This window comes from Anomaloglossus baeobatrachus, chromosome 4 (genome assembly GCF_048569485.1).
Source record: "Anomaloglossus baeobatrachus isolate aAnoBae1 chromosome 4, aAnoBae1.hap1, whole genome shotgun sequence".
NCBI classification, from domain to species: Eukaryota; Metazoa; Chordata; class Amphibia; order Anura; family Aromobatidae; genus Anomaloglossus; species Anomaloglossus baeobatrachus.
The window spans coordinates 651,396,019-651,419,506 of NC_134356.1; the positions used below are offsets into that span (position 1 = coordinate 651,396,019).

General features: G+C 45.0%; 52 non-coding genes across 52 annotated transcripts; all 52 read right to left on the minus strand.

The window, feature by feature from the left end:
• Positions 1 to 9: 9 nt before the first annotated feature.
• On the minus strand, positions 10 to 81 carry TRNAH-GUG (transfer RNA histidin (anticodon GUG)). The gene has a single exon. It is a non-coding gene; the product is annotated as a tRNA-His (tRNA).
• Positions 82 to 89: 8 nt separating this feature from the next.
• On the minus strand, positions 90 to 162 carry TRNAR-ACG (transfer RNA arginine (anticodon ACG)). Its single transcript has one exon. It is a non-coding gene; the product is annotated as a tRNA-Arg (tRNA).
• A 376-nt stretch (positions 163 to 538) lies between these two features.
• TRNAH-GUG (transfer RNA histidin (anticodon GUG)) lies at positions 539 to 610 on the minus strand. The gene has a single exon. It is a non-coding gene; the product is annotated as a tRNA-His (tRNA).
• Positions 611 to 618: 8 nt separating this feature from the next.
• TRNAR-ACG (transfer RNA arginine (anticodon ACG)) lies at positions 619 to 691 on the minus strand. Its single transcript has one exon. It is a non-coding gene; the product is annotated as a tRNA-Arg (tRNA).
• Positions 692 to 1,067: 376 nt separating this feature from the next.
• TRNAH-GUG (transfer RNA histidin (anticodon GUG)) lies at positions 1,068 to 1,139 on the minus strand. Its single transcript has one exon. It is a non-coding gene; the product is annotated as a tRNA-His (tRNA).
• Positions 1,140 to 1,147: 8 nt separating this feature from the next.
• TRNAR-ACG (transfer RNA arginine (anticodon ACG)) lies at positions 1,148 to 1,220 on the minus strand. Its single transcript has one exon. It is a non-coding gene; the product is annotated as a tRNA-Arg (tRNA).
• A 376-nt stretch (positions 1,221 to 1,596) lies between these two features.
• On the minus strand, positions 1,597 to 1,668 carry TRNAH-GUG (transfer RNA histidin (anticodon GUG)). The gene has a single exon. It is a non-coding gene; the product is annotated as a tRNA-His (tRNA).
• Positions 1,669 to 1,676: 8 nt separating this feature from the next.
• Positions 1,677 to 1,749, minus strand: TRNAR-ACG (transfer RNA arginine (anticodon ACG)). Its single transcript has one exon. It is a non-coding gene; the product is annotated as a tRNA-Arg (tRNA).
• Positions 1,750 to 2,125: 376 nt separating this feature from the next.
• TRNAH-GUG (transfer RNA histidin (anticodon GUG)) lies at positions 2,126 to 2,197 on the minus strand. The gene has a single exon. It is a non-coding gene; the product is annotated as a tRNA-His (tRNA).
• An 8-nt stretch (positions 2,198 to 2,205) lies between these two features.
• TRNAR-ACG (transfer RNA arginine (anticodon ACG)) lies at positions 2,206 to 2,278 on the minus strand. Its single transcript has one exon. It is a non-coding gene; the product is annotated as a tRNA-Arg (tRNA).
• A 376-nt stretch (positions 2,279 to 2,654) lies between these two features.
• On the minus strand, positions 2,655 to 2,726 carry TRNAH-GUG (transfer RNA histidin (anticodon GUG)). The gene has a single exon. It is a non-coding gene; the product is annotated as a tRNA-His (tRNA).
• An 8-nt stretch (positions 2,727 to 2,734) lies between these two features.
• On the minus strand, positions 2,735 to 2,807 carry TRNAR-ACG (transfer RNA arginine (anticodon ACG)). Its single transcript has one exon. It is a non-coding gene; the product is annotated as a tRNA-Arg (tRNA).
• A 376-nt stretch (positions 2,808 to 3,183) lies between these two features.
• Positions 3,184 to 3,255, minus strand: TRNAH-GUG (transfer RNA histidin (anticodon GUG)). The gene has a single exon. It is a non-coding gene; the product is annotated as a tRNA-His (tRNA).
• An 8-nt stretch (positions 3,256 to 3,263) lies between these two features.
• Positions 3,264 to 3,336, minus strand: TRNAR-ACG (transfer RNA arginine (anticodon ACG)). Its single transcript has one exon. It is a non-coding gene; the product is annotated as a tRNA-Arg (tRNA).
• Positions 3,337 to 3,712: 376 nt separating this feature from the next.
• TRNAH-GUG (transfer RNA histidin (anticodon GUG)) lies at positions 3,713 to 3,784 on the minus strand. Its single transcript has one exon. It is a non-coding gene; the product is annotated as a tRNA-His (tRNA).
• Positions 3,785 to 3,792: 8 nt separating this feature from the next.
• TRNAR-ACG (transfer RNA arginine (anticodon ACG)) lies at positions 3,793 to 3,865 on the minus strand. The gene has a single exon. It is a non-coding gene; the product is annotated as a tRNA-Arg (tRNA).
• Positions 3,866 to 4,241: 376 nt separating this feature from the next.
• Positions 4,242 to 4,313, minus strand: TRNAH-GUG (transfer RNA histidin (anticodon GUG)). Its single transcript has one exon. It is a non-coding gene; the product is annotated as a tRNA-His (tRNA).
• Positions 4,314 to 4,321: 8 nt separating this feature from the next.
• On the minus strand, positions 4,322 to 4,394 carry TRNAR-ACG (transfer RNA arginine (anticodon ACG)). Its single transcript has one exon. It is a non-coding gene; the product is annotated as a tRNA-Arg (tRNA).
• A 362-nt stretch (positions 4,395 to 4,756) lies between these two features.
• TRNAH-GUG (transfer RNA histidin (anticodon GUG)) lies at positions 4,757 to 4,828 on the minus strand. Its single transcript has one exon. It is a non-coding gene; the product is annotated as a tRNA-His (tRNA).
• Positions 4,829 to 4,836: 8 nt separating this feature from the next.
• Positions 4,837 to 4,909, minus strand: TRNAR-ACG (transfer RNA arginine (anticodon ACG)). Its single transcript has one exon. It is a non-coding gene; the product is annotated as a tRNA-Arg (tRNA).
• A 376-nt stretch (positions 4,910 to 5,285) lies between these two features.
• Positions 5,286 to 5,357, minus strand: TRNAH-GUG (transfer RNA histidin (anticodon GUG)). Its single transcript has one exon. It is a non-coding gene; the product is annotated as a tRNA-His (tRNA).
• An 8-nt stretch (positions 5,358 to 5,365) lies between these two features.
• TRNAR-ACG (transfer RNA arginine (anticodon ACG)) lies at positions 5,366 to 5,438 on the minus strand. The gene has a single exon. It is a non-coding gene; the product is annotated as a tRNA-Arg (tRNA).
• Positions 5,439 to 5,894: 456 nt separating this feature from the next.
• Positions 5,895 to 5,967, minus strand: TRNAR-ACG (transfer RNA arginine (anticodon ACG)). Its single transcript has one exon. It is a non-coding gene; the product is annotated as a tRNA-Arg (tRNA).
• Positions 5,968 to 6,343: 376 nt separating this feature from the next.
• On the minus strand, positions 6,344 to 6,415 carry TRNAH-GUG (transfer RNA histidin (anticodon GUG)). Its single transcript has one exon. It is a non-coding gene; the product is annotated as a tRNA-His (tRNA).
• Positions 6,416 to 6,423: 8 nt separating this feature from the next.
• TRNAR-ACG (transfer RNA arginine (anticodon ACG)) lies at positions 6,424 to 6,496 on the minus strand. Its single transcript has one exon. It is a non-coding gene; the product is annotated as a tRNA-Arg (tRNA).
• A 455-nt stretch (positions 6,497 to 6,951) lies between these two features.
• On the minus strand, positions 6,952 to 7,024 carry TRNAR-ACG (transfer RNA arginine (anticodon ACG)). The gene has a single exon. It is a non-coding gene; the product is annotated as a tRNA-Arg (tRNA).
• Positions 7,025 to 7,400: 376 nt separating this feature from the next.
• On the minus strand, positions 7,401 to 7,472 carry TRNAH-GUG (transfer RNA histidin (anticodon GUG)). Its single transcript has one exon. It is a non-coding gene; the product is annotated as a tRNA-His (tRNA).
• Positions 7,473 to 7,480: 8 nt separating this feature from the next.
• Positions 7,481 to 7,553, minus strand: TRNAR-ACG (transfer RNA arginine (anticodon ACG)). Its single transcript has one exon. It is a non-coding gene; the product is annotated as a tRNA-Arg (tRNA).
• Positions 7,554 to 8,009: 456 nt separating this feature from the next.
• Positions 8,010 to 8,082, minus strand: TRNAR-ACG (transfer RNA arginine (anticodon ACG)). The gene has a single exon. It is a non-coding gene; the product is annotated as a tRNA-Arg (tRNA).
• Positions 8,083 to 8,458: 376 nt separating this feature from the next.
• Positions 8,459 to 8,530, minus strand: TRNAH-GUG (transfer RNA histidin (anticodon GUG)). The gene has a single exon. It is a non-coding gene; the product is annotated as a tRNA-His (tRNA).
• Positions 8,531 to 8,538: 8 nt separating this feature from the next.
• TRNAR-ACG (transfer RNA arginine (anticodon ACG)) lies at positions 8,539 to 8,611 on the minus strand. Its single transcript has one exon. It is a non-coding gene; the product is annotated as a tRNA-Arg (tRNA).
• Positions 8,612 to 8,987: 376 nt separating this feature from the next.
• On the minus strand, positions 8,988 to 9,059 carry TRNAH-GUG (transfer RNA histidin (anticodon GUG)). Its single transcript has one exon. It is a non-coding gene; the product is annotated as a tRNA-His (tRNA).
• Positions 9,060 to 9,067: 8 nt separating this feature from the next.
• Positions 9,068 to 9,140, minus strand: TRNAR-ACG (transfer RNA arginine (anticodon ACG)). The gene has a single exon. It is a non-coding gene; the product is annotated as a tRNA-Arg (tRNA).
• Positions 9,141 to 9,516: 376 nt separating this feature from the next.
• TRNAH-GUG (transfer RNA histidin (anticodon GUG)) lies at positions 9,517 to 9,588 on the minus strand. Its single transcript has one exon. It is a non-coding gene; the product is annotated as a tRNA-His (tRNA).
• An 8-nt stretch (positions 9,589 to 9,596) lies between these two features.
• On the minus strand, positions 9,597 to 9,669 carry TRNAR-ACG (transfer RNA arginine (anticodon ACG)). The gene has a single exon. It is a non-coding gene; the product is annotated as a tRNA-Arg (tRNA).
• Positions 9,670 to 10,045: 376 nt separating this feature from the next.
• Positions 10,046 to 10,117, minus strand: TRNAH-GUG (transfer RNA histidin (anticodon GUG)). The gene has a single exon. It is a non-coding gene; the product is annotated as a tRNA-His (tRNA).
• An 8-nt stretch (positions 10,118 to 10,125) lies between these two features.
• TRNAR-ACG (transfer RNA arginine (anticodon ACG)) lies at positions 10,126 to 10,198 on the minus strand. The gene has a single exon. It is a non-coding gene; the product is annotated as a tRNA-Arg (tRNA).
• Positions 10,199 to 16,706: 6,508 nt separating this feature from the next.
• Positions 16,707 to 16,779, minus strand: TRNAR-ACG (transfer RNA arginine (anticodon ACG)). The gene has a single exon. It is a non-coding gene; the product is annotated as a tRNA-Arg (tRNA).
• Positions 16,780 to 17,235: 456 nt separating this feature from the next.
• Positions 17,236 to 17,308, minus strand: TRNAR-ACG (transfer RNA arginine (anticodon ACG)). Its single transcript has one exon. It is a non-coding gene; the product is annotated as a tRNA-Arg (tRNA).
• Positions 17,309 to 17,684: 376 nt separating this feature from the next.
• TRNAH-GUG (transfer RNA histidin (anticodon GUG)) lies at positions 17,685 to 17,756 on the minus strand. The gene has a single exon. It is a non-coding gene; the product is annotated as a tRNA-His (tRNA).
• Positions 17,757 to 17,764: 8 nt separating this feature from the next.
• Positions 17,765 to 17,837, minus strand: TRNAR-ACG (transfer RNA arginine (anticodon ACG)). Its single transcript has one exon. It is a non-coding gene; the product is annotated as a tRNA-Arg (tRNA).
• Positions 17,838 to 18,293: 456 nt separating this feature from the next.
• TRNAR-ACG (transfer RNA arginine (anticodon ACG)) lies at positions 18,294 to 18,366 on the minus strand. Its single transcript has one exon. It is a non-coding gene; the product is annotated as a tRNA-Arg (tRNA).
• A 456-nt stretch (positions 18,367 to 18,822) lies between these two features.
• TRNAR-ACG (transfer RNA arginine (anticodon ACG)) lies at positions 18,823 to 18,896 on the minus strand. The gene has a single exon. It is a non-coding gene; the product is annotated as a tRNA-Arg (tRNA).
• A 905-nt stretch (positions 18,897 to 19,801) lies between these two features.
• On the minus strand, positions 19,802 to 19,873 carry TRNAH-GUG (transfer RNA histidin (anticodon GUG)). The gene has a single exon. It is a non-coding gene; the product is annotated as a tRNA-His (tRNA).
• A 457-nt stretch (positions 19,874 to 20,330) lies between these two features.
• On the minus strand, positions 20,331 to 20,402 carry TRNAH-GUG (transfer RNA histidin (anticodon GUG)). Its single transcript has one exon. It is a non-coding gene; the product is annotated as a tRNA-His (tRNA).
• An 8-nt stretch (positions 20,403 to 20,410) lies between these two features.
• TRNAR-ACG (transfer RNA arginine (anticodon ACG)) lies at positions 20,411 to 20,483 on the minus strand. Its single transcript has one exon. It is a non-coding gene; the product is annotated as a tRNA-Arg (tRNA).
• Positions 20,484 to 20,859: 376 nt separating this feature from the next.
• On the minus strand, positions 20,860 to 20,931 carry TRNAH-GUG (transfer RNA histidin (anticodon GUG)). Its single transcript has one exon. It is a non-coding gene; the product is annotated as a tRNA-His (tRNA).
• An 8-nt stretch (positions 20,932 to 20,939) lies between these two features.
• On the minus strand, positions 20,940 to 21,012 carry TRNAR-ACG (transfer RNA arginine (anticodon ACG)). The gene has a single exon. It is a non-coding gene; the product is annotated as a tRNA-Arg (tRNA).
• Positions 21,013 to 21,468: 456 nt separating this feature from the next.
• On the minus strand, positions 21,469 to 21,541 carry TRNAR-ACG (transfer RNA arginine (anticodon ACG)). Its single transcript has one exon. It is a non-coding gene; the product is annotated as a tRNA-Arg (tRNA).
• A 456-nt stretch (positions 21,542 to 21,997) lies between these two features.
• On the minus strand, positions 21,998 to 22,070 carry TRNAR-ACG (transfer RNA arginine (anticodon ACG)). Its single transcript has one exon. It is a non-coding gene; the product is annotated as a tRNA-Arg (tRNA).
• A 904-nt stretch (positions 22,071 to 22,974) lies between these two features.
• On the minus strand, positions 22,975 to 23,046 carry TRNAH-GUG (transfer RNA histidin (anticodon GUG)). Its single transcript has one exon. It is a non-coding gene; the product is annotated as a tRNA-His (tRNA).
• Positions 23,047 to 23,054: 8 nt separating this feature from the next.
• TRNAR-ACG (transfer RNA arginine (anticodon ACG)) lies at positions 23,055 to 23,127 on the minus strand. Its single transcript has one exon. It is a non-coding gene; the product is annotated as a tRNA-Arg (tRNA).
• Between the last annotated feature and the right edge of the window lie 361 nt (positions 23,128 to 23,488).

A 23,488-nucleotide genomic window follows, 5' to 3' on the forward strand; every position in this document is an offset into this window, starting at 1 on the left:
ACCACAAAATGCCATGACCCGGATTCGAACCGGGGTTGCTGCGGCCACAACGCAGAGTACTCACCACTATACGATCATGGCAACTTTCTCGAGCCAGATAGGAGTCGAACCTACAATCTTCTGATCCGTAGTCAGATGCGTTATCCATTGCGCCACTGGCCCTGTTGGAGAAGCACCTCTACTTTCGCACCACTACTTTCGCACCACATCGATAAAGCAAAGGAAAAGCTGCAGCAGGAGGTTATTGCGAAACGTGCCTTTGTTGTTTTCTTACCAATCCAATCAGAAAAATAGGCAAATATTTCTGTCCAATCTCGATTTTGTGTTTCAGATGGAATAAATTTGTATCATCTGGAATTTATGTCTGAGGTTTCAATTTTTCTCACTTTTTCTGACCAGGCAAAATCATTTTTTACAGATAGTAACCATCGAAAGCAAGAGTACCACAAGTCAAACACAAAATGAAATGTTTGCCTCTTTTCTGATTGCTGCAAAGTATCCAAAACCAACTTTAAAGCTGTGTGAAGAAACCACAAAATGCCATGACCCGGATTCGAACCGGGGTTGCTGCGGCCACAACGCAGAGTACTCACCACTATACGATCATGGCAACTTTCTCGAGCCAGAGAGGAGTCGAACCTACAATCTTCTGATCCGTAGTCAGATGCGTTATCCATTGCGCCACTGGCCCTGTTGGAGAATCACCTCTACTTTCGCACCACTACTTTCGCACCACATCGATAAAGCAAAGGAAAAGCTGCAGCAGGAGGTTATTGCGAAACGTGCCTTTGTTGTTTTCTTACCAATCCAATCAGAAAAATAGGCAAATATTTCTGTCCAATCTCGATTTTGTGTTTCAGATGGAATAAATTTGTATCATCTGGAATTTATGTCTGAGGTTTCAATTTTTCTCTCTTTTTCTGACCAGGCAAAATCATTTTTTACAGATAGTAACCATCGAAAGCAAGAGTACCACAAGTCAAACACAAAATGAAATGTTTGCCTCTTTTCTGATTGCTGCAAAGTATCCAAAACCAACTTTAAAGCTGTGTGAAGAAACCACAAAATGCCATGACCCGGATTCGAACCGGGGTTGCTGCGGCCACAACGCAGAGTACTCACCACTATACGATCATGGCAACTTTCTCGAGCCAGATAGGAGTCGAACCTACAATCTTCTGATCCGTAGTCAGATGCGTTATCCATTGCGCCACTGGCCCTGTTGGAGAAGCACCTCTACTTTCGCACCACTACTTTCGCACCACATCGATAAAGCAAAGGAAAAGCTGCAGCAGGAGGTTATTGCGAAACGTGCCTTTGTTGTTTTCTTACCAATCCAATCAGAAAAATAGGCAAATATTTCTGTCCAATCTCGATTTTGTGTTTCAGATGGAATAAATTTGTATCATCTGGAATTTATGTCTGAGGTTTCAATTTTTCTCACTTTTTCTGACCAGGCAAAATCATTTTTTACAGATAGTAACCATCGAAAGCAAGAGTACCACAAGTCAAACACAAAATGAAATGTTTGCCTCTTTTCTGATTGCTGCAAAGTATCCAAAACCAACTTTAAAGCTGTGTGAAGAAACCACAAAATGCCATGACCCGGATTCGAACCGGGGTTGCTGCGGCCACAACGCAGAGTACTCACCACTATACGATCATGGCAACTTTCTCGAGCCAGATAGGAGTCGAACCTACAATCTTCTGATCCGTAGTCAGATGCGTTATCCATTGCGCCACTGGCCCTGTTGGAGAAGCACCTCTACTTTCGCACCACTACTTTCGCACCACATCGATAAAGCAAAGGAAAAGCTGCAGCAGGAGGTTATTGCGAAACGTGCCTTTGTTGTTTTCTTACCAATCCAATCAGAAAAATAGGCAAATATTTCTGTCCAATCTCGATTTTGTGTTTCAGATGGAATAAATTTGTATCATCTGGAATTTATGTCTGAGGTTTCAATTTTTCTCACTTTTTCTGACCAGGCAAAATCATTTTTTACAGATAGTAACCATCGAAAGCAAGAGTACCACAAGTCAAACACAAAATGAAATGTTTGCCTCTTTTCTGATTGCTGCAAAGTATCCAAAACCAACTTTAAAGCTGTGTGAAGAAACCACAAAATGCCATGACCCGGATTCGAACCGGGGTTGCTGCGGCCACAACGCAGAGTACTCACCACTATACGATCATGGCAACTTTCTCGAGCCAGATAGGAGTCGAACCTACAATCTTCTGATCCGTAGTCAGATGCGTTATCCATTGCGCCACTGGCCCTGTTGGAGAAGCACCTCTACTTTCGCACCACTACTTTCGCACCACATCGATAAAGCAAAGGAAAAGCTGCAGCAGGAGGTTATTGCGAAACGTGCCTTTGTTGTTTTCTTACCAATCCAATCAGAAAAATAGGCAAATATTTCTGTCCAATCTCGATTTTGTGTTTCAGATGGAATAAATTTGTATCATCTGGAATTTATGTCTGAGGTTTCAATTTTTCTCACTTTTTCTGACCAGGCAAAATCATTTTTTACAGATAGTAACCATCGAAAGCAAGAGTACCACAAGTCAAACACAAAATGAAATGTTTGCCTCTTTTCTGATTGCTGCAAAGTATCCAAAACCAACTTTAAAGCTGTGTGAAGAAACCACAAAATGCCATGACCCGGATTCGAACCGGGGTTGCTGCGGCCACAACGCAGAGTACTCACCACTATACGATCATGGCAACTTTCTCGAGCCAGATAGGAGTCGAACCTACAATCTTCTGATCCGTAGTCAGATGCGTTATCCATTGCGCCACTGGCCCTGTTGGAGAAGCACCTCTACTTTCGCACCACTACTTTCGCACCACATCGATAAAGCAAAGGAAAAGCTGCAGCAGGAGGTTATTGCGAAACGTGCCTTTGTTGTTTTCTTACCAATCCAATCAGAAAAATAGGCAAATATTTCTGTCCAATCTCGATTTTGTGTTTCAGATGGAATAAATTTGTATCATCTGGAATTTATGTCTGAGGTTTCAATTTTTCTCACTTTTTCTCACCAGGCAAAATCATTTTTTACAGATAGTAACCATCGAAAGCAAGAGTACCACAAGTCAAACACAAAATGAAATGTTTGCCTCTTTTCTGATTGCTGCAAAGTATCCAAAACCAACTTTAAAGCTGTGTGAAGAAACCACAAAATGCCATGACCCGGATTCGAACCGGGGTTGCTGCGGCCACAACGCAGAGTACTCACCACTATACGATCATGGCAACTTTCTCGAGCCAGATAGGAGTCGAACCTACAATCTTCTGATCCGTAGTCAGATGCGTTATCCATTGCGCCACTGGCCCTGTTGGAGAAGCACCTCTACTTTCGCACCACTACTTTCGCACCACATAGATAAAGCAAAGGAAAAGCTGCAGCAGGAGGTTATTGCGAAACGTGCCTTTGTTGTTTTCTTACCAATCCAATCAGAAAAATAGGCAAATATTTCTGTCCAATCTCGATTTTGTGTTTCAGATGGAATAAATTTGTATCATCTGGAATATATGTCTGAGGTTTCAATTTTTCTCACTTTTTCTGACCAGGCAAAATCATTTTTTACAGATAGTAACCATCGAAAGCAAGAGTACCACAAGTCAAACACAAAATGAAATGTTTGCCTCTTTTCTGATTGCTGCAAAGTATCCAAAACCAACTTTAAAGCTGTGTGAAGAAACCACAAAATGCCATGACCCGGATTCGAACCGGGGTTGCTGCGGCCACAACGCAGAGTACTCACCACTATACGATCATGGCAACTTTCTCGAGCCAGATAGGAGTCGAACCTACAATCTTCTGATCCGTAGTCAGATGCGTTATCCATTGCGCCACTGGCCCTGTTGGAGAAGCACTTCTACTTTCGCACCACTACTTTCGCACCACATCGATAAAGCAAAGGAAAAGCTGCAGCAGGAGGTTATTGCGAAACGTGCCTTTGTTGTTTTCTTACCAATCCAATCAGAAAAATAGGCAAATATTTCTGTCCAATCTCGATTTTGTGTTTCAGATGGAATAAATTTGTATCATCTGGAATTTATGTCTGAGGTTTCAATTTTTCTCACTTTTTCTGACCAGGCAAAATCATTTTTTACACATAGTAACCATCGAAAGCAAGAGTACCACAAGTCAAACACAAAATGAAATGTTTGCCTCTTTTCTGATTGCTGCAAAGTATCCAAAACCAACTTTAAAGCTGTGTGAAGAAACCACAAAATGCCATGACCCGGATTCGAACCGGGGTTGCTGCGGCCACAACGCAGAGTACTCACCACTATACGATCATGGCAACTTTCTCGAGCCAGATAGGAGTCGAACCTACAATCTTCTGATCCGTAGTCAGATGCGTTATCCATTGCGCCACTGGCCCTGTTGGAGAAGCACCTCTACTTTCGCACCACATCGATAAAGCAAAGGAAAAGCTGCAGCAGGAGGTTATTGCGAAACGTGCCTTTGTTGTTTTCTTACCAATCCAATCAGAAAAATAGGCAAATATTTCTGTCCAATCTCGATTTTGTGTTTCAGATGGAATAAATTTGTATCATCTGGAATTTATGTCTGAGGTTTCAATTTTTCTCACTTTTTCTGACCAGGCAAAATCATTTTTTACAGATAGTAACCATCGAAAGCAAGAGTACCACAAGTCAAACACAAAATGAAATGTTTGCCTCTTTTCTGATTGCTGCAAAGTAACCAAAACCAACTTTAAAGCTGTGTGAAGAAACCACAAAATGCCATGACCCGGATTCGAACCAGGGTTGCTGCGGCCACAACGCAGAGTACTCACCACTATACGATCATGGCAACTTTCTCGAGCCAGATAGGAGTCGAACCTACAATCTTCTGATCCGTAGTCAGATGCGTTATCCATTGCGCCACTGGCCCTGTTGGAGACACACCTCTACTTTCGCACAACTACTTTCGCACCACATCGATAAAGCAAAGGAAAAGCTGCAGCAGGAGGTTATTGCGAAACGTGCCTTTGTTGTTTTCTTACCAATCCAATCAGAAAAATAGGCAAATATTTCTGTCCAATCTCGATTTTGTGTTTCAGATGGAATAAATTTGTATCATCTGGAATTTATGTCTGAGGTTTCAATTTTTCTCACTTTTTCTGACCAGGCAAAATCATTTTTTACAGATAGTAACCATCGAAAGCAAGAGTACCACAAGTCAAACACAAAATGAAATGTTTGCCTCTTTTCTGATTGCTGCAAAGTATCCAAAACCAACTTTAAAGCTGTGTGAAGAAACCACAAAATGCCATGACCCGGATTCGAACCGGGGTTGCTGCGGCCACAACGCAGAGTACTCACCACTATACGATCATGGCAACTTTCTCGAGCCAGATAGGAGTCGAACCTACAATCTTCTGATCCGTAGTCAGATGCGTTATCCATTGCGCCACTGGCCCTGTTGGAGAAGCACCTCTACTTTCGCACCACTACTTTCGCACCACATCGATAAAGCAAAGGAAAAGCTGCAGCAGGAGGTTATTGCAAAACGTGCCTTTGTTGTTTTCTTACCAATCCAATCAGAAAAATAGGCAAATATTTCTGTCCAATCTCGATTTTGTGTTTCAGGTGGAATAAATTTGTATCATCTGGAATTTATGTCTGAGGTTTCAATTTTTCTCACTTTTTCTGACCAGGCAAAATCATTTTTTACAGATAGTAACCATCGAAAGCAAGAGTACCACAAGTCAAACACAAAATTAAATGTTTGCCTCTTTTCTGATTGCTGCAAAGTATCCAAAACCAACTTTAAAGCTGTGTGAAGAAACCACAAAATACCATGACCCGGATTCGAACCGGGGTTGCTGCGGCCACAACGCAGAGTACTCACCACTATACGATCATGGCAACTTTCTCGAGCCAGATAGGAGTCGAACCTACAATCTTCTGATCCGTAGTCAGATGCGTTATCCATTGCGCCACTGGCCCTGTTGGAGAAGCACCTCTACTTTCGCACCACTACTTTCGCACCACATCGATAAAGCAAAGGAAAAGCTGCAGCAGGAGGTTATTGCGAAACGTGCCTTTGTTGTTTTCTTACCAATCCAATCAGAAAAATAGGCAAATATTTCTGTCCAATCTCGATTTTGTGTTTCAGATGGAATAAATTTGTATCATCTGGAATTTATGTCTGAGGTTTCAATTTTTCTCACTTTTTCTCACCAGGCAAAATCATTTTTTACAGATAGTAACCATCGAAAGCAAGAGTACCACAAGTCAAACACAAAATGAAATGTTTGCCTCTTTTCTGATTGCTGCAAAGTATCCAAAACCAACTTTAAAGCTGTGTGAAGAAACCACAAAATGCCATGACCCGGATTCGAACCGGGGTTGCTGCGGCCACAACGCAGAGTACTCACCACTATACGATCATGGCAACTTTCTCGAGCCAGATAGGAGTCGAACCTACAATCTTCTGATCCGTAGTCAGATGCGTTATCCATTGCGCCACTGGCCCTGTTGGAGAAGCACCTCTACTTTCGCACCACTACTTTCGCACCACTCGATAAAGCAAAGGAAAAGCTGCAGCAGGAGGTTATTGCGAAACGTGCCTTTGTTGTTTTCTTACCAATCCAATCAGAAAAATAGGCAAATATTTCTGTCCAATCTCGATTTTGTGTTTCAGGTGGAATAAATTTGTATCATCTGGAATTTATGTCTGAGGTTTCAATTTTTCTCACTTTTTCTGACCAGGCAAAATCATTTTTTACAGATAGTAACCATCGAAAGCAAGAGTACCACAAGTCAAACACAAAATGAAATGTTTGCCTCTTTTCTGATTGCTGCAAAGTATCCAAAACCAACTTTAAAGCTGTGTGAAGAAACCACAAAATGGCATGACCCGGATTCGAACCGGGGTTGCTGCGGCCACAACGCAGAGTACTCACCACTATACGATCATGGCAACTTTCTCGAGCCAGATAGGAGTCGAACCTACAATCTTCTGATCCGTAGTCAGATGCGTTATCCATTGCGCCACTGGCCCTGTTGGAGAAGCACCTCTACTTTCGCACCACTACTTTCGCACCACATCGATAAAGCAAAGGAAAAGCTGCAGCAGGAGGTTATTGCGAAACGTGCCTTCGTTGTTTTCTTACCAATCCAATCAGAAAAATAGGCAAATATTTCTGTCCAATCTCGATTTTGTGTTTCAGATGGAATAAATTTGTATCATCTGGAATTTATGTCTGAGGTTTCAATTTTTCTCACTTTTTCTGACCAGGCAAAATCATTTTTTACAGATAGTAACCATCGAAAGCAAGAGTACCACAAGTCAAACACAAAATGAAATGTTTGCCTCTTTTCTGATTGCTGCAAAGTATCCAAAACCAACTTTAAAGCTGTGTGAAGAAACCACAAAATGCCATGACCCGGATTCGAACCGGGGTTGCTGCGGCCACAACGCAGAGTACTCACCACTATACGATCATGGCAACTTTCTCGAGCCAGATAGGAGTCGAACCTACAATCTTCTGATCCGTAGTCAGATGCGTTATCCATTGCGCCACTGGCCCTGTTGGAGAAGTACCTCTACTTTCGCACCACTACTTTCGCACCACATCGATAAAGCAAAGGAAAAGCTGCAGCAGGAGGTTATTGCGAAACGTGCCTTTGTTGTTTTCTTACCAATCCAATCAGAAAAATAGGCAAATATTTCTGTCCAATCTCGATTTTGTGTTTCAGATGGAATAAATTTGTATCATCTGGAATTTATGTCTGAGGTTTCAATTTTTCTCACTTTTTCTGACCAGGCAAAATCATTTTTTACAGATAGTAACCATCGAAAGCAAGAGTACCACAAGTCAAACACAAAATGAAATGTTTGCCTCTTTTCTGATTGCTGCAAAGTATCCAAAACCAACTTTAAAGCTGTGTGAAGAAACCACAAAATGCCATGACCCGGATTCGAACTGGGGTTGCTGCGGCCACAACGCAGAGTACTCACCACTATACGATCATGGCAACTTTCTCGAGCCAGATAGGAGTCGAACCTACAATCTTCTGATCCGTAGTCAGATGCGTTATCCATTGCGCCACTGGCCCTGTTGGAGAAGCACCTCTACTTTCGCACCACTACTTTCGCACCACATCGATAAAGCAAAGGAAAAGCTGCAGCAGGAGGTTATTGCGAAACGTGCCTTTGTTGTTTTCTTACCAATCCAATCAGAAAAATAGGCAAATATTTCTGTCCAATCTCGATTTTGTGTTTCAGATGGAATAAATTTGTATCATCTGGAATTTATGTCTGAGGTTTCAATTTTTCTCACTTTTTCTGACAAGGCAAAATCATTTTTTACAGATAGTAACCATCGAAAGCAAGAGTACCACAAGTCAAACACAAAATGAAATGTTTGCCTCTTTTCTGATTGCTGCAAAGTATCCAAAACCAACTTTAAAGCTGTGTGAAGAAACCACAAAATGCCATGACCCGGATTCGAACCGGGGTTGCTGCGGCCACAACGCAGAGTACTCACCACTATACGATCATGGCAACTTTCTCGAGCCAGATAGGAGTCGAACCTACAATCTTCTGATCCGTAGTCAGATGCGTTATCCATTGCGCCACTGGCCCTGTTGGAGAAGCACCTCTACTTTCGCACCACTACTTTCGCACCACATCGATAAAGCAAAGGAAAAGCTGCAGCAGGAGGTTATTGCGAAACGTGCCTTTGTTGTTTTCTTACCAATCCAATCAGAAAAATAGGCAAATATTTCTGTCCAATCTCGATTTTGTGTTTCAGATGGAATAAATTTGTATCATCTGGAATTTATGTCTGAGGTTTCAATTTTTCTCACTTTTTCTGACCAGGCAAAATCATTTTTTACACATAGTAACCATCGAAAGCAAGAGTACCACAAGTCAAACACAAAATGAAATGTTTGCCTCTTTTCTGATTGCTGCAAAGTATCCAAAACCAACTTTAAAGCTGTGTGAAGAAACCACAAAATGCCATGACCCGGATTCGAACCGGGGTTGCTGCGGCCACAACGCAGAGTACTCACCACTATACGATCATGGCAACTTTCTCGAGCCAGATAGGAGTCGAACCTACAATCTTCTGATCCGTAGTCAGATGCGTTATCCATTGCGCCACTGGCCCTGTTGGAGAAGCACCTCTACTTTCGCACCACTACTTTCGCACCACATCGATAAAGCAAAGGAAAAGCTGCAGCAGGAGGTTATTGCGAAATGTGCAATTGTTGTTTTCTTACCAATCCAATCAGAAAAATAGGCAAATATTTCTGTCCAATCTCGATTTTGTGTTTCAGATGGAATAAATTTGTATCATCTGGAATTTATGTCTGAGGTTTCAATTTTTCTCACTTTTTCTGACCAGGCAAAATCATTTTTTACAGATAGTAACCATCGAAAGCAAGAGTACCACAAGTCAAACACAAAATGAAATTTTTGCCTCTTTTCTGATTGCTGCAAAGTATCCAAAACCAACTTTAAAGCTGTGTGAAGAAACCACAAAATGCCATGACCCGGATTCGAACCGGGGTTGCTGCGGCCACAACGCAGAGTACTCACCACTATACGATCATGGCAACTTTCTCGAGCCAGATAGGAGTCGAACCTACAATCTTCTGATCCGTAGTCAGATGCGTTATCCATTGCGCCACTGGCCCTGTTGGAGAAGCACCTCTACTTTCGCACCACTACTTTCGCACCACATCGATAAAGCAAAGGAAAAGCTGCAGCAGGAGGTTATTGCGAAACGTGCCTTTGTTGTTTTCTTACCAATCCAATCAGAAAAATAGGCAAATATTTCTGTCCAATCTCGATTTTGTGTTTCAGATGGAATAAATTTGTATCATCTGGAATTTATGTCTGAGGTTTCAATTTTTCTCACATTTTCTGACCAGGCAAAATCATTTTTTACAGATAGTAACCATCGAAAGCAAGAGTACCACAAGTCAAACACAAAATGAAATGTTTGCCTCTTTTCTGATTGCTGCAAAGTATCCAAAACCAACTTTAAAGCTGTGTGAAGAAACCACAAAATGCCATGACCCGGATTCGAACCGGGGTTGCTGCGGCCACAACGCAGAGTACTCACCACTATACGATCATGGCAACTTTCTCGAGCCAGATAGGAGTCGAACCTACAATCTTCTGATCCGTAGTCAGATGCGTTATCCATTGTGCCACTGGCCCTGTTGGAGAAGCACCTCTACTTTCGCACCACTACTTTCGCACCACATCGATAAAGCAAAGGAAAAGCTGCAGCAGGAGGTTATTGCGAAACGTGCCTTTGTTGTTTTCTTACCAATCCAATCAGAAAAATAGGCAAATATTTCTGTCCAATCTCGATTTTGTGTTTCAGATGGAATAAATTTGTATCATCTGGAATTTATGTCTGAGGTTTCAATTTCTTCAGCGCTCTATTGGGAGACCCAGACGATTGGGGTATAGCTACTGCCCTCCGGAGGCCACACAAAGCACTACACCAAAAGTGCAAGGCCCCTCCCCTTCTGGCTATACCCCCCCGTGGTATCACGGGTACTCCAGTTTTAGCTTTGTGTGCGAAGGAGGTCAGACATTCCATGCATAGCTCCACAGATTTTAGTCAGCAGTAGCTGCTGACTATGTCGGATGGAAGAAAAGAGGGCCCATATAGGGCCCCCAGCATGCTCCCTTCTCACCCCTGGATGGTGTTGTAAGGTTGAGGTACCTATTGCTGGTACAGGGCTGGAGCCTCACATGCTGTTTTCCTTCCACATCCCCTTGGCGGCTCTGTGGAAGTGGGATCCTGCCGGCCTCAAAGCTCTGACGCCGGGCTCCATCCACAGACCCATAGCACCTGGTGGATGCCGAGCAGGAGTACCATCAGGGACCGGGCCCTGCATCATACAGGTACTCTGTGTCCCCGGCAGGCACAGACACACTCCGGGCTGGCTGGGTGTTGTAGTGCGCCGGGGACCGTACACTGAGCTGGTGTTCCTACAGTTATCTGGGGGACTTTGTGTTCTGGGAACGCAGCGCCGACCCTCACTGGACCGGGCGGCGCTGCTGTGACTTGTGGTGCGCCGGGGATACGCCGACCGCGCTTTTACGGCGGCGGCGTTTATAACTCTAGTCCCCGGCTTTTGGGCCTAGGACGCCGGCAGCTCCGATCGTTCCCGCCCCCACCCTGTCAATCAGGGTAGGGGAGAAACGCTGTTTCACGGCAGCGACGAGGGCTGGAGCCTGATTTACATGCTCCAGCCCTCTCACTAGGCACAGAGGGAAGCAGGCTTCCCGCTCTTGGTCAGGAACGCCCAGGGCCCGCCCCCCTTCCTCTCTCAGGACGCCGGCAGCCATTACATGCATGTCTGGCTGGAGGAAGGACGCAAGGCTCTGGGAGACCTAGACTGAGGGGCTTTGGGAGACCACACACCCGCTCTTAAGCGGGCGGTAAGCGGCTTTTCAGCTGGCCCCTCTAGTGCCTTACTGTGTATTAGTGTACTGTGTCACTGGACATAGATATTTATTGATTTCTTGCACTGTGAGGTCGCTTCCTGGCTGAATACCCCAGATCGCTCTGAGGAGGCAGCAACATGTCATCCACAAGACGCAAAGCTGCCAAGGCTAGGGCTGTGTGCACTGCGTGTGCTGCATGTGGGGCTGCTCTACCAGCAGGCTCCAAGGACCCCCATTGTGTGCAATGCTCAGATCCGGTGCTGCTTCGCCAGCCGGAGTCCGGAGAGGTAGTGACCCAGGCTGAGACGCTTGTAAGTTCTGCCCCGGTGTCAGGGACAGACTTTGCAGTTTTTGCGGTTAATATGTCTGTGACTATGGCAAAAATCCTGGAAACTTTGCAATCCATGCCTGGGGCTCAGTCTATGGACACGGCGAGGTCTATGTCCTCTAATCCTCCGCAGTTGGATTTAATCCAGACTGCAAGGGGGTCCCCGGCTTCTCAGGATGAGTATAATGACTCAGATGATTGCCCCAGCCACCCCAAGCGGGCTCGCTGGGAAAGACCCTCAACGTCATCACACTGCTCAGGGTCTCAGCGCAATCAGTCTCCCTGTGATGTGTCTGAAGAGAGTGATCAGGAGTCTAATCCTGGAACCCCTCTCAATCTGGATACCCCGGATGGGGACGCCATGGTAAACGATCTTATCTCAGCCATCAATAGGCTGTTAGATATTTCTCCCCCAGCCCCTTCAGCAGAAGAGGCAGCGGCAGAGCAGGAGAAGTTTCGTTTCCTCTATCCCAAGCGTAAATTAAGTGCTCTGTTGGATCACTCTGACTTCAGAGAATCAATCCAGAAACACGACGCTCATCCAGAAAAGCGTTTCTCTAAACGTTCTAAGGATACACGTTATCCTTTCCCCCCTGATGTGGTCAAGCGCTGGACCCAGTGTCCAAAGGTGGACCCCCCGATTTCCAAGCTTGCAGCTAGATCCATAGTTGCAGTGGAGGATGGCGCTTCACTTAAGGATGCCAATGACAGACAGATGGACCTTTGGTTAAAATCTGTCTATGAAGCTATCGGCGCGTCGTTTGCTCCAGCATTCGCAGCCGTATGGGCACTCCAAGCTATTTCAGCTGGTTTAGCAAAAGTGGATGCTATCATACATCCAGCGGTGCCGCAAGTGGCGTCCCTTACCTCGCAGATGTCTGCGTTTGCCTCTTACGCTATCAATGCGGTCCTAGAATCTACCAGCCGCACCTCAATGGCGTCTGCCAATTCGGTAGTTTTGCGCAGGGCATTGTGGTTAAAGGACTGGAAAGCAGATGCTGGTTCCAAAAAATGTTTAACCAGCTTGCCTTTATCTAGAGATAGACTGTTTGGCGAGCCATTGGCTGACATCATTAAACAGTCCAAGGGTAAAGATTCCTCTTTACCCCAGCCCAGATCAAGCAAACCTCAGCAGAGAAAGTGGCAGCAGAAGTTTCAGTCCTTTCGAGGTTCGGGCAAAACACAATTCTCCTCGTCCAAAGGGACTCAGAGGACGCAAAGAAACTCAGATTCCTGGCGGGCTCACTCACGCCCCAAGAAAGCAAATGGAGGAACCGCTTCCAAAGCGGCTACCTCATGACTTCCAGTCCCCTCCCTCCGCATCTCCGGTCGGGGGCAGGCTCTCCCGCTTTTACGACACTTGGATGTCACAGGTCAAAGACCGGTGGGTGACAGACATTTTGTCTCGCGGGTACAGAATCGAGTTCAGTTCTCGTCCTCCAGCTCGGTTCTTCAGAACCTCCCCACATCCAGACCGTGTAGATGTCCTGCGGCAGGCGGTGGACTCCCTAAGAGCGGAAGGAGTAGTGGTTCCTGTACCGTCTCAGGAACAAGGGAGAGGGTTTTACTCCAATCTCTTTGTGGTGCCAAAAAAGGACGGCTCGTTCCGTCCTGTTCTGGACCTAAAACTGCTCAACAAACATGTGCACGCCAGACGGTTCCGGATGGAAACCCTCCGTTCTGTCATTGCCTCAATGTCTCAAGGAGACTTCCTTGCCTCAATAGACATCAAAGATGCTTATCTCCACGTGCCAATTGCTACAGAACATCAACGTTTTCTACGTTTTGTGATAGGAGACGACCATCTTCAGTTCGTAGCTCTGCCATTCGGTCTGGCGACAGCCCCCCGGGTCTTCACCAAGGTCATGGCGGCGGTGGTAGCAGTCTTGCACTCTCAGGGACACTCGGTGATCCCTTACCTAGACGATCTACTTGTCAAGGCACCCTCTCAAGAGGCATGCCAACTCAGTCTACAGGCTACGCTGGAGACTCTCCAGACTTTTGGATGGATCATCAACTTTCCAAAGTCAAATCTGTCACCGACACAGTCACTAACGTATCTTGGCATGGAGTTCCATACTCGAGCAGCGAGAGTGAAGCTTCCGCTAAACAAGCAGCGGTCCCTACAGACAGGGGTGCAATCTCTCCTTCAGGGCCAGTCGCACCCCTTACGGCGCCTCATGCACTTCCTAGGGAAGATGGTGGCAGCCATGGAAGCAGTTCCCTTTGCGCAGTTTCATCTGCGTCCACTTCAATGGGACATTCTCCGCCAATGGGACGGGAAGACGACTTCCCTAGACAGGAAAGTCTCTCTTTCCCAGACGGCCAAGGACTCTCTACAATGGTGGCTCCTTCCCACCTCATTGTCTCAGGGAAGATCCTTCCTGCCCCCATCCTGGGCAGTGGTCACGACAGATGCGAGTCTGTCGGGGTGGGGAGCAGTGTTTCTACACCACAGGGCTCAGGGGACGTGGACTCCGCAAGAGTCCACCCTTCAGATCAATGTTCTGGAAATCAGGGCAGTGTATCTTGCCCTACTAGCCTTTCAACAGTGGCTGGAAGGAAAGCAGATCCGAATCCAGTCGGACAACTCCACAGCGGTGGCATACATCAACCACCAAGGAGGGACGCGCAGCCGGCAAGCCTTTCAGGAAGTCCGGCGCATTCTGAATTGGGTGGAGGACACAGCATCCACCATCTCCGCGGTTCACATCCCAGGCGTAGAAAACTGGGAAGCAGACTTCCTCAGTCGCCAGGGTATGGACGCAGGGGAATGGTCCCTTCACCCGGACGTGTTTCAAGAAATCTGTCGCCGCTGGGGGGTGCCGGACGTCGACCTAATGGCGTCTCGGCACAACAACAAGGTCCCGGCATTCATGGCGCGGTCGCGCGATCAAAGAGCTCTGGCGGCAGACGCCTTGGTGCAAGATTGGTCGCAGTTCCGCCTCCCATATGTATTCCCGCCTCTGGCACTCTTGCCCAGAGTATTACGCAAGATCAGATCCGATTGCAGCCGCATCATACTCGTCGCCCCAGACTGGCCGAGGAGATCGTGGTATCCGGATCTGTGGCATCTCACGGTCGGCCGACCGTGGTCACTTCCAGACCTGCTGTCTCAAGGGCCGTTTTTCCATCAGAATTCTGCGGCCCTGAACCTGACTGTGTGGCCATTGAGTCCTGGATCCTATCGTCAACAGGCTTATCCCAGGGAGTGGTAGCCACAATGAGACAAGCTAGGAAGTCAACTTCTGCTAAGATCTACCACAGAACGTGGAAGATTTTCTTAACCTGGTGCTCTGCTCAGGGAGTGTCTCCCTGGCCATTTGCATTGCCCACTTTTCTGTCTTTCCTGCAATCAGGGTTGGAAAAGGGCTTGTCGCTCAGCTCCCTTAAAGGGCAAGTCTCGGCACTATCCGTGTTTTTTCAGAAGCGTCTAGCACGTCTTCCTAAGGTGCGCACGTTCCTGCAGGGGGTCTGTCATATTGTGCCCCCGTACAAGCGGCCGTTGGATCCATGGGATCTGAACAGAGTACTAGTTGCTCTCCAGAAGCCGCCTTTCGAGCCTCTCAAAGAAGTTTCTTTTTCTCGCCTGTCACAGAAAGTGGCGTTTCTTGTTGCGATCACATCGCTTCGGCGAGTGTCTGAGCTGGCAGCTCTGTCATCCAAGGCTCCCTTCTTGGTGTTCCACCAGGACAAGGTAGTGCTGCGCCCCATTCCGGAGTTTCTCCCTAAGGTCGTATCCTCGTTTCATCTTAATCAGGATATATCCTTGCCTTCCTTTTATCCTCATCCGGTTCACCGGTATGAAAAGGACTTGCGTTTGCTAGATCTGGTGAGAGCACTCAGGATCTACATTTCCCGCACGGCGCCCATGCGCCGTTCCGATGCACTTTTTGTCCTTGTCGCCGGTCCGCGCAAGGGGTTGCAGGCTTCTAAAGCCACCTTGGCTCGATGGATCAAAGAACCAATTATAGAGGCCTACCGTTCTGCTGGGCTTCCGGTTCCTTCAGGGCTAAAAGCCCACTCAACCAGAGCCGTGGGTGCGTCCTGGGCATTACGGCACCAGGCTTCGGCTCAACAGGTGTGTCAGGCAGCTACCTGGTCGAGTCTGCACACTTTCACCAAGCATTATCAGGTGCATACCTATGCTTCGGCGGATGCCAGCTTAGGTAGAAGAGTCCTGCAGGCGGCAGTGACATCCCCGTAGGGGGGGGCTGTTTTGCAGCTCTAACATGAGGTATTTCTTTACCCACCCAGGGACAGCTTTTGGACGTCCCAATCGTCTGGGTCTCCCAATAGAGCGCTGAAGAAGAAGGGAATTTTGTTACTTACCGTAAATTCCTTTTCTTCTAGCTCTTATTGGGAGACCCAGCACCCGCCCTGTTGTCCTTCGGGATTGTTTTTGCTGTTTGCGGGTACACATGTTGTTCATGTTGAACGGTTTTTCAGTTCTCCGATGTTACTCGGAGTTAATTTGTTTAAACCAGTTGTTGGCTTCCTCCTTCTTGCTTTGGCACTAAAACTGGAGAACCCGTGATACCACGGGGGGGTATAGCCAGAAGGGGAGGGGCCTTGCACTTTTGGTGTAGTGCTTTGTGTGGCCTCCGGAGGGCAGTAGCTATACCCCAATCGTCTGGGTCTCCCAATAAGAGCTAGAAGAAAAGGAATTTACGGTAAGTAACAAAATTCCCTTCTTTTCTCACTTTTTCTGACCAGGCAAAATCATTTTTTACAGATAGTAACCATCGAAAGCAAGAGTACCACAAGTCAAACACAAAATGAAATGTTTGCCTCTTTTCTGATTGCTGCAAAGTATCCAAAACCAACTTTAAAGCTGTGTGAAGAAACCACAAAATGCCATGACCCGGATTCGAACAGGGGTTGCTGCGGCCACAACGCAGAGTACTCACCACTATACGATCATGGCAACTTTCTCGAGCCAGATAGGAGTCGAACCTACAATCTTCTGATCCGTAGTCAGATGCGTTATCCATTGCGCCACTGGCCCTGTTGGAGAAGCACCTCTACTTTCGCACCACTACTTTCGCACCACATCGATAAAGCAAAGGAAAAGCTGCAGCAGGAGGTTATTGCGAAACGTGCCTTTGTTGTTTTCTTACCAATCCAATCAGAAAAATAGGCAAATATTTCTGTCCAATCTCGATTTTGTGTTTCAGATGGAATAAATTTGTATCATCTGGAATTTATGTCTGAGGTTTCAATTTTTCTCACTTTTTCTGACCAGGCAAAATCATTTTTTACAGATAGTAACCATCGAAAGCAAGAGTACCACAAGTCAAACACAAAATGAAATGTTTGCCTCTTTTCTGATTGCTGCAAAGTATCCAAAACCAACTTTAAAGCTGTGTGAAGAAACCACAAAATGCCATGACCCGGATTCGGACCGGGGTTGCTGCGGCCACAACGCAGAGTACTCACCACTATACGATCATGGCAACTTTCTCGAGCCAGATAGGAGTCGAACCTACAATCTTCTGATCCGTAGTCAGATGCGTTATCCATTGCGCCACTGGCCCTGTTGGAGAAGCACCTCTACTTTCGCACCACTACTTTCGCACCACATCGATAAAGCAAAGGAAAAGCTGCAGCAGGAGGTTATTGCGAAACGTGCCTTTGTTGTTTTCTTACCAATCCAATCAGAAAAATAGGCAAATATTTCTGTCCAATCTCGATTTTGTGTTTCAGATGGAATAAATTTGTATCATCTGGAATTTATGTCTGAGGTTTCAATTTTTCTCACTTTTTCTGACCAGGCAAAATCATTTTTTACAGATAGTAACCATCGAAAGCAAGAGTACCACAAGTCAAACACAAAATGAAATGTTTGCCTCTTTTCTGATTGCTGCAAAGTATCCAAAACCAACTTTAAAGCTGTGTGAAGAAACCACAAAATGCCATGACCCGGATTCGAACCGGGGTTGCTGCGGCCACAACGCAGAGTACTCACCACTATACGATCATGGCAACTTTCTCGAGCCAGATAGGAGTCGAACCTACAATCTTCTGATCCGTAGTCAGATGCGTTATCCATTGCGCCACTGGCCCTGTTGGAGATGCACCTCTACTTTCGCACCACTACTTTCGCACCACATCGATAAAGCAAAGGAAAAGCTGCAGCAGGAGGTTATTGCGAAACGTGCCTTTGTTGTTTTCTTACCAATCCAATCAGAAAAATAGGCAAATATTTCTGTCCAATCTCGATTTTGTGTTTCAGATGGAATAAATTTGTATCATCTGGAATTTATGTCTGAGAATTCAATTTTTCTCACTTTTTCTGACCAGGCAAAATCATTTTTTACAGATAGTAACCATCGAAAGCAAGAGTACCACAAGTCAAACACAAAATGAAATGTTTGCCTCTTTTCTGATTGCTGCAAAGTATCCAAAACCAACTTTAAAGCTGTGTGAAGAAACCACAAAATGCCATGACCCGGATTCGAACCGGGGTTGCTGCGGCCACAATGCAGAGTACTCACCACTATACGATCATGGCAACTTTCTCGAGCCAGATAGGAGTCGAACCTACAATCTTCTGATCCGTAGTCAGATGCGTTATCCATTGCGCCACTGGCCCTGTTGGAGAAGCACCTCTACTTTCGCACCACTACTTTCGCACCACATCGATAAAGCAAAGGAAAAGCTGCAGCAGGAGGTTATTGCGAAACATGCCTTTGTTGTTTTCTTACCAATCCAATCAGAAAAATAGGCAAATATTTCTGTCCAACCTCGATTTTGTGTTTCAGATGGAATAAATTTGTATCATCTGGAATTTATGTCTGAGGTTTCAATTTTTCTCACTTTTTCTGACCAGGCAAAATCATTTTTTACAGATAGTAACCATCGAAAGCAAGAGTACCACAAGTCAAACACAAAATGAAATGTTTGCCTCTTTTCTGATTGCTGCAAAGTATCCAAAACCAACTTTAAAGCTGTGTGAAGAAACCACAAAATGCCATGACCCGGATTCGAACCGGGGTTGCTGCAGCCACAACGCAGAGTACTCACCACTATACGATCATGCCAACTTTCTCGAGCCAGATAGGAGTCGAACCTACAATCTTCTGATCCGTAGTCAGATGCGTTGATCCATTGCGCCACTGGCCCTGTTGGAGAAGCACCTCTACTTTCGCACCACTACTTTCGCACCACATCGATAAAGCAAAGGAAAAGCTGCAGCAGGAGGTTATTGCGAAACGTGCCTTTGTTGTTTTCTTACCAATCCAATCAGAAAAATAGGCAAATATTTCTGTCCAATCTCGATTTTGTGTTTCAGATGGAATAAATTTGTATCATCTGGAATTTATGTCTGAGGTTTCAATTTTTCTCACTTTTTCTGACCAGGCAAAATCATTTTTTACAGATAGTAACCATCGAAAGCAAGAGTACCACAAGTCAAACACAAAATGAAATGTTTGCCTCTTTTCTGATTGCTGCAAAGTATCCAAAACCAACTTTAAAGCTGTGTGAAGAAACCACAAAATGCCATGACAAGGATTCGAACCGGGGTTGCTGCGGCCACAACGCAGAGTACTCACCACTATACGATCATGGAAACTTTCTCAAGCCAGATATGAGTCGAACCTACAATCTTCTGATCCGTAGTCAGATGCATTATCCATTGCGCCACTGGCCCTGTTGGAGAAGCACCTCTACTTTCGCACCACTACTTTCGCACCACATCGATAAAGCAAAGGAAAAGCTGCAGCAGGAGGTTATTGTGAAACGTGCCTTTGTTGTTTTCTTACCAATCCAATCAGAAAAATAGGCAAATATTTCTGTCCAATCTCGATTTTGTGTTTCAGATGGAATAAATTTGTATCATCTGGAATTTATGTCTGAGGTTTCAATTTTTCTCACTTTTTCTGACCAGGCAAAATCATTTTTTACAGATAGTAACCATCGAAAGCAAGAGTACCACAAGTCAAACACAAAATGAAATGTTTGCCTCTTTTCTGATTGCTGCAAAGTATCCAAAACCAACTTTAAAGCTGTGTGAAGAAACCACAAAATGCCATGACCCGGATTCGAACCGGGGTTGCTGCGGCCACAACGCAGAGTACTCACCACTATACGATCATGGCAACTTTCTCGAGCCAGATAGGAGTCAAACCTACAATCTTCTGATCCATAGTCAGATGCGTTATCCTTTGCGCCACTGGCCCTGTTGGAGAAGCACCTCTACTTTCGCACCACTACTTTCGCACCACATCGATAAAGCAAAGGAAAAGCTGCAGCAGGAGGTTATTGCGAAACGTGCCTTTGTTGTTTTCTTACCAATCCAATCAGAAAAATAGGCAAATATTTCTGTCCAATCTCGATTTTGTGTTTCAGATGGAATAAATTTGTATCATCTGGAATTTATGTCTGAGGTTTCAATTTTTCTCACTTTTTCTGACCAGGCAAAATCATTTTTTACACATAGTAACCATCGAAAGCAAGAGTACCACAAGTCAAACACAAAATGAAATGTTTGCCTCTTTTCTGATTGCTGCAAAGTATCCAAAACCAACTTTAAAGCTGTGTGAAGAAACCACAAAATGCCATGACCCGGATTCGAACCGGGGTTGCTGCGGCCACAACGCAAAGTACTCACCACTATACGATCATGGCAACTTTCTCGAGCCAGATAGGAGTCGAACCTACAATCTTCTGATCCGTAGTCAGATGCATTATCCATTGCGCCACTGGCCCTGTTGGAGAAGCACCTCTACTTTCGCACCACTACTTTCGCACCACATCGATAAAGCAAAGGAAAAGCTGCAGCAGGAGGTTATTGCGAAACGTGCCTTTGTTGTTTTCTTACCAATCCAATCAGAAAAATAGGCAAATATTTCTGTCCAATCTCGATTTTGTGTTTCAGATGGAATAAATTTGTATCATCTGGAATTTATGTCTGAGGTTTCAATTTTTCTCACTTTTTCTGACCAGGCAAAATCATTTTTTACAGATAGTAACCATCGAAAGCAAGAGTACCACAAGTCAAACACAAAATTAAATGTTTGCCTCTTTTCTGATTGCTGCAAAGTATCCAAAACCAACTTTAAAGCTGTGTGAAGAAACCACAAAATGCCATGACCCGGATTCGAACCGGGGTTGCTGCGGCCACAACGCAGAGTACTCACCACTATACTATCATGGCAACTTTCTCGAGCCAAATAGGAGTCGAACCTACAATCTTCTGATCCGTAGTCAGATGCGTTAACCATTGCGCCACTGGCTCTGTTGGAGAAGCACCTCTACTTTCGCACCACTACTTTCGCACCACATCGATAAAGCAAAGGAAAAGCTGCAGCAGGAGGTTATTGCGAAACGTGCCTTTGTTGTTTTCTTACCAATCCAATCAGAAAAATAGGCAAATATTTCTGTCCAATCTCGATTTTGTGTTTCAGATGGAATAAATTTGTATCATCTGGAATTTATGTCTGAGGTTTCAATTTTTCTCACTTTTTCTCACCAGGCAAAATCATTTTTTACAGATAGTAACCATCGAAAGCAAGAGTACCACAAGTCAAACACAAAATGAAATGTTTGCCTCTTTTCTGATTGCTGCAAAGTATCCAAAACCAACTTTAAAGCTGTGTGAAGAAACCACAAAATGCCATGATCCGGATTTGAACCGGGGTTGCTGCAGCCACAACGCAGAGTACTCACCACTATTCGATCATGGCAACTTTCTCGAGCCAGATAGGAGTCGAACCTACAATCTTCAGATCCGTAGTCAGATGCGTTATCCATTGCGCCACTGGCCCTGTTGGAGAAGCACCTCTACTTTCGCACCACTACTTTCGCACCACATCGATAAAGCAAAGGAAAAGCTGCATCAGGAGGTTATTGCGAAACGTGCCTTTGTTGTTTTCTTACCAATCCAATCAGAAAAATAGGCAAATATTTCTGTCCAATCTCGATTTTGTGTTTCAGATGGAATAAATTTGTATCATCTGGAATTTATGTCTGAGGTTTCTATTTTTCTCACTTTTTCTGACCAGGCAAAATCATTTTTTACAGATAGTAACCATCGAAAGCAAGAGTACCACAAGTCAAACACAAAATGAAATGTTTGCCTCTTTTCTGATTGCTGCAAAGTATCCAAAACCAAATTTAAAGCTGTGTGAAGAAACCACAAAATGCCATGATCCGGATTTGAACCGGGGTTGCTGCGGCCACAACGCAGAGTACTCACCACTATACGATCATGGCAACTTTCTCGAGCCAGATAGGAGTCGAACCTACAATCTTCTGATCCGTAGTCAGATGCGTTATCCATTGCGCCACTGGCCCTGTTGGAGAAGCACCTCTACTTTCGCACCACTACTTTCGCACCACATCGATAAAGCAAAGGAAAAGCTGCAGCAGGAGGTTATTGCGAAACGTGCCTTTGTTGTTTTCTTACCAATCCAATCAGAAAAATAGGCAAATATTTCTGTCCAATCTCGATTTTGTGTTTCAGATGGAATAAATTTGTATCATCTGGAATTTATGTCTGAGGTTTCAATTTTTCTCACTTTTTCTGACCAGGCAAAATCATTTTTTACAGATAGTAACCATCGAAAGCAAGAGTACCACAAGTCAAACACAAAATGAAATGTTTGCCTCTTTTCTGATTGCTGCAAAGTATCCAAAACCAACTTTAAAGCTGTGTGAAGAAACCACAAAATGCCATGCCCGGATTCGAACCGGGGTTGCTGCGGCTACAACGCAGAGTACTCACCACTATACGATCATGGCAACTTTCTCGAGCCAGATAGGAGTCGAACCTACAATCTTCTGATCCGTAGTCAGATGCGTTATCCATTGCGACACTGGCCCTGTTGGAGAAGCACCTCTACTTTCGCTCCACTACTTTCGCACCACATCGATAAAGCAAAGGAAAAGCTGCAGCAGGAGGTTATTGCGAAACGTGCCTTTGTTGTTTTCTTACCAATCCAATCAGAAAAATAGGCAAATATTTCTGTCCAATCTCGATTTTGTGTTTCAGATGGAATAAATTTGTATCATCTGGAATTTATGTCTGAGGTTTCAATTTTTCTCACTTTTTCTGACCAGGCAAAATCATTTTTTACACATAGTAACCATCGAAAGCAAGAGTACCACAAGTCAAACACAAAATGAAATGTTTGCCTCTTTTCTGATTGCTGCAAAGTATCCAAAACCAACTTTAAAGCTGTGTGAAGAAACCACAAAATGCCATGACCCGGATTCGAACCGGGGTTGCTGCGGCCACAACGCAAAGTACTCACCACTATACGATCATGGCAACTTTCTCGAGCCAGATAGGAGTCGAACCTACAATCTTCTGATCCGTAGTCAGATGCATTATCCATTGCGCCACTGGCCCTGTTGGAGAAGCACCTCTACTTTCGCACCACTACTTTCGCACCACATCGATAAAGCAAAGGAAAAGCTGCAGCAGGAGGTTATTGCGAAACGTGCCTTTGTTGTTTTCTTACCAATCCAATCAGAAAAATAGGCAAATATTTCTGTCCAATCTCGATTTTGTGTTTCAGATGGAATAAATTTGTATCATCTGGAATTTATGTCTGAGGTTTCAATTTTTCTCACTTTTTCTGACCAGGCAAAATCATTTTTTACAGATAGTAACCATCGAAAGCAAGAGTACCACAAGTCAAACACAAAATTAAATGTTTGCCTCTTTTCTGATTGCTGCAAAGTATCCAAAACCAACTTTAAAGCTGTGT